This window comes from Somniosus microcephalus, unplaced genomic scaffold (assembly GCF_052327205.1).
Source record: "Somniosus microcephalus isolate GS21.2 unplaced genomic scaffold, FLI_Smic_1.0 unresolved_chr9, whole genome shotgun sequence".
NCBI classification, from domain to species: domain Eukaryota; kingdom Metazoa; phylum Chordata; class Chondrichthyes; order Squaliformes; family Somniosidae; genus Somniosus; species Somniosus microcephalus.
The window spans coordinates 31,888,078-31,893,174 of NW_028225187.1; the positions used below are offsets into that span (position 1 = coordinate 31,888,078).

The 5,097-nt window shown below is 55.8% G+C and overlaps 1 pseudogene; it reads right to left on the reverse strand.

Annotated features, from left to right (window-relative positions):
- Positions 1-4,031: 4,031 nt before the first annotated feature.
- Positions 4,032-4,442, reverse strand: LOC147085041 (histone H3-like; annotated as a pseudogene).
- Positions 4,443-5,097: the final 655 nt, after the last annotated feature.

Genomic DNA, 5,097 nt, shown 5'->3' on the forward strand with positions numbered 1-5,097 from the left:
ACCCCCTCTCTCTTCCCTCCCCCCCACCCTCTCTCTCTTCCCTCCCCCCACCCTCTCTCTCTTCCGTCCCCCTCACCCTCTCTCTCTTCCCTCCTCCCCACCGTCTCTCTCATCCTTCCCCCCACCCTCTCTCTCATTCCTCCCCCCCACCCTCTCTCTCTTCCTTCCCCCCACCCTCTCTCTCATCCCTCCCCCCCAACCTCTCTCTCTTCCCTCCCCCCCACCCTCTCTCTCATCCCTCCCCCCCACCCTCTCTCTCTTCCCTCCCCCCACCCTCTCTCTCTTCCCTCCCCCACTCTCTCTCTCTTCCAACCCCCCCACCCTCTCTCTCTTCCCTCCCCCCACCCTCTCTCTTCCCTCCCCCCCACCCTCTCTCTCTTCCCTCCCCCCACCCTCTCTCTCTTCCCTCCCCCCCACCCTCTCTCTCATCCCTCCCCCCAACCCTCTCTCTCATCCCTCCCCCCCACCCTCTCTCTCATCCCTCCCCCCCACCCTCTCTCTCATCCCTGCCCCCCACCCTCTCTCTCATCCCTCCCCCCACCCTCTCTCTCATCCCTCCCCCGAGACTGGGGGAGAGAGAGAGAGACTGGGAGAGAGAGAGAGAATGGGGAGAGAGGGAGAGAGAGAGAGAATGGGGAGATAGAGAGAGCGAGACTGAGGGGGAGAGAGAGAGAGACTGGGGGAGAGAGAGAGAGACTGGGAGAGAGAGAGAGAGACTGGGGGAGAGAGAGCGAGACGGGAGGGAGAGAGAGAGAAAGAGAGACTGGGGAGACAGAGAGAGAGAGAGAGAATGGGGAGATAGAGAGAGAGAGACTGAGGGGGAGATAGAGAGAGACTGAGGGGGAGATAGAGAGAGACTGAGGGGGAGAGAGAGAGACTGGGGGAGAGAGAGAGAGACTGGGGGAGAGAGAGAGAGACTGGGAGAGAGAGGGAAGAGAGAGAAATTTTTTCAGGGGGATGGGGGAGGGGAGGGAGAGGAGGGGGGAGGGAGGGGGGAGGGGTGGGAGGGAAGGGGGAGAGTCCCCGAGCCCCGCCCCCCAATCACCCGAGCCCCGCCCCCATCTCCCGAGCCCCGCCCCCCCGATATTCCGAGCCCCGCCTCCCCGAGCGCCCGCCCACCACATCTCAAGAGCACGACCACCCGACCCCGATCTCCCGAGATCCTTCCCCCCGGAGCCCCAACCGCATAGCCCCGCCCCCCGATCTCCGGAGCCCCGCCCCCCCGATCTCCGGAGCCCCGCCCCCACTGATGGTCGCCCCCCCGATCTCCGGAGCCCCGCCCCCCCCCCCCCCCCCGATCTGTAGTCCGGGCCCGCGATCTCCCGATGTCCCGCCCCGCGATCTCCCGATGTCCCGCCCCCCGATATCCCGCCCCCCCCCGATGTCCCGAGCCCCGCCCCCCGCCCTCCCGAACAGCGGCGTCCCACTCTCCGGAGCCCCGCCCTCCCGCTCTCCGGAGCCCCGCCCTCCAGATCGCCGATTGCGGCTGAGAGACCCGCCCCCCGCCCGAGCCGAGCGCGGAACAGAGAGACGGTCGCGTCTCAGCTGCTCCAGCTGCGCGCGCACCCTGACCTTCGTGGCTGACGCCGATTGAGATCGGGGACAGCCGTTTAAAAAAAAGCCAGAGCGGGCTCTCGCGGGCGGGCGGCGCATGCGCGGTCAGTGCCAGCGGCGCGAGGCGGCCCGCGGGGTGTACGCAGGGAAACCCCGCGGGCTGGCAGCCGTGAGCGAGCGGCTTACTACGGGCGGCCCGCCCGCTCCGGCCCCGACACCGTCAAACCTGAGAGGGGGAAGTAGAGAGAGAGAGAGAGGGAAGAGGAGAGAGAGGGAAGAGGAGAAGGAGAGAGAGGGAAGAAGAGAAGGAGAGAGAGGGAAGAGGAGAAGGAGAGAGAGAGAGGGAAGAGAGAGAGAGAGAGAGAAATTTTTTGAGCTTCAGGCCTGCCTGCAGCGGGCCTGGAGAGCAGCACCAAGTCCCCCCTGCGCGAGGGTGAGGAGGAGGGGGGGTTGCTAAACACAATACAAAACTGAAATAAATTGTTAATTAACTCCCTAACACATAATTCAAATATTTACCTTACTTCCCTAACACACTGAAAGTGTGGGGAAAAAATCGTGAAAAATCAAGATGGCGGCCACTCACCTTGGTTCAGAAGGATAAGGCCCGCCCACACACGCACCGATTTGTCGACCGGTCAGGTCACCGAAGCGTAGGATTGGTCAATCGTCGAGTCACTCGACACTCAACTGTAGGATGGCACGCGCCAGGAACCTACCATACGATTGGTCGACCTCGACGTCACACGGTCGCTAATGAGATGCTAATGAGCGGAACGCTGAACGTTTTTGGATACCGCGGGCGCGATTTTTGTCCGACCGAAACGTAAATACGCCGATGACCGGTCCGGAATCGCAAGCTTTCTTTTGAGGCGACGCGCGCGTCGGTACGCTCTATAACTTTCAAACGTATAGAACACGGACAGACAGACAGACATCCAGACAGACAGAAAAGCCGCTTTATATATATAGATAATAGATGGCGGGGCTTTAGAAATTAAAAATCGTTGGAGGTCTGACTGTTGAGGCAGTTATTTCCGCCCCCTTTTCATTGGTGGGAAAAGCAGACTGTGATTGGTCACCAGAAAACACCAATGAAATTCACCACAAAGTCACCAATCAGAAGCTCACTCCCGGCATTACTCCAGAAGGTATAAGAAGAGCAGATGTGGGAGGAGATTTTAATTCTTTCTCTGACTGTGTTGATTGTGGAAAAGTCTGGAAGAGGAAAATCCGGCGGTAAAGCTCGGGCCAAGGCCAAGTCTCACTCATCCCGGTCCGGACTGCAGTTCCCTGTGGGCTGTGTTCGCATGCTCCTGTGAAAGGGCATCTACGCTGAGCATGTGGGTGCCGGAGCCTTGGTCTACATGGCTGCTGTGCTCAAGTATCTGAACGCTGAAATCCTGGTGCTGGCCGGCAACGCGGCTGCGACAACAAGAAGACCTGCATCGTCCCCAGACACCTGCAGCTGGCCATCTGCAATGATGAGGAGCTCAACAAGCTGCTGGGAAAGGTGACCATCGCTCAGGGCGGGGTGCTGCCTAATATCCAGGCGGTGCTGCTGCCCAAGAAAACCAGCACTGCCAGCTCCAAGAGCAAGTAAAGCGGACAAGATTCAATCTAATAACCCAAAGGCTCTTTTCAGAGCCAGCCACATTATCTGTGAAAGAGTTGCTTACTATTTAGCCATTTTCGGTTATAAACAGGACACTGACTGTGGAACATGTAGAAATCTAAATCTACAAACAGTGCAGCGGGCATGCTGTGAGCGAATATTCTGATCTGTGAATCAATATAGAGAAGGACTGGCTTCAGAGAAGAACATAACACACGGAACCCTAACGTGAGACCGACACTCAATGAACACGTTGTTGGGAGAGCCGAATATGAACGGATGTTAAGAACCGAGTATAAAGTGAGTGAGCGGTTGTTGAGCTTACTCTTCGTTATTGGGACAATAATTCCAAAGGGAGAAATATATATATCCTGAACCATACAAACATTTCCCCTTTTAATTAGCAGACAGGATCGAACCAGAATTGCAGCTTTGGTTAATTTAAAATATTTCAAATAGTAACTAAAGTTCCGACCTGTCCCGCATTAAGAGCTGGTTTTAAAGGTGAGATTCAATATTCAGACACCTCGTTCTCTCTCTCGCGCGGATCTATCCCGGTATGTGGAGTTGTATCAATTCACAATCAGAACTGCCAATTAAAGTTTCCGACTCACACTGTGCGAGTTCATTCAGTCTACTGGGCAGCTCACTCACATTTCAACCGAGATCATAAACGCTCCGTCAGATATTCACTGCCCCCAATTTGTAAATCCCCAGTTAAGGTAACACTACAAGAGCTGCACGGTGTGTGCAGACCAATTTGCCTTGCACAGATTGCAGCACTTTCCTTTGCTGATTTGGTTGCTCGTAAAAGAGCCGTTGTTGCATTTGGTGCTAAAGTCTGGAGCCGGGCAGGGGGAGTTCAGGCGCGCTCCCTGTGGATGCGGTGGGCCAGCTGGATGCCTTTGATCATGATGGTGACTCACTTAGCGTGGATGGCGCACAGATTGGTGTCCTCAAAGAGTCCCACCAGGTAAGCCTCACTGGCCTCCTGCAGGGCCATGATGGCCGAGCTCTGGAAGCGCAGGTCGGTCTTGAAGTCCTGAGCGATCTCCCGCACCAAGCACTGGAAGGGCAGTTTGCGGATCAGCAGCTCGGTGGATTTCTGGTAGTGGCGGATCTCCCTCAGAGCCACAGTGCCGGGTCTGTAGCGATGAGACTTCTTCACTCCGCCCGTGGCTGGAGCGCCCTTCCGGGCCGCTTTGGTCGCCAGCTGTTTGTGAGGAGCTTTCCGTCCGGTCGATTTGCGCGCTGTCTCATTGGTCCTGGCCATTTTCTGAACTGATCTCAGCAAAATCTGGAACAAAGGGACTGTCAATGCGGAATCTGCAGTGTGTCCGCCTTGTTATACTCAGTGAGGGACCGCCCCGAGCACTGATTGGCTGCAGACCGACAGCCAGGCAGTTTAAACCCAACTCTGACCAATCAATGAAATGCTAGAAATTCAGTCCCCGATTGGCTGAGCTGGGATTGATCACCCATTTCAAAATGCCCGCCAATTTTAGTGAAGGAAATAAGCGTTTTCATAGATGCATAAAAGATAGGAGCAGGAGTAGGCCATTCGGCCCCTCGAACCTGCTCCGCCATTCAATGAGATCATGGCTGATCATTCAAACTCAGTACCCTGTCCCTGCCTTCTCTCCATATCCCTTGATCCCTTTAGCCTTAAGAAATATATCCAACTCCTTCTTGAATATTTTTAATGAATTGGCCTCCACTGCCTTCTGTGGTAGAGAATTCCACAGGTTCACCACTCACTGGGTGAAGAAATTCCTCCTCATCTCTGTCCTAAATGGCTTACCCATTAGACTGTGACCCCTGGTTATGGACACCCCCGCCATCGGGAACATCCTTACTGCATCTAGTCTGTCTAGTCCTGTTAGAATTTTATAAGTTTCAATGAGATTCTTCTAAACTCCAATCGACCC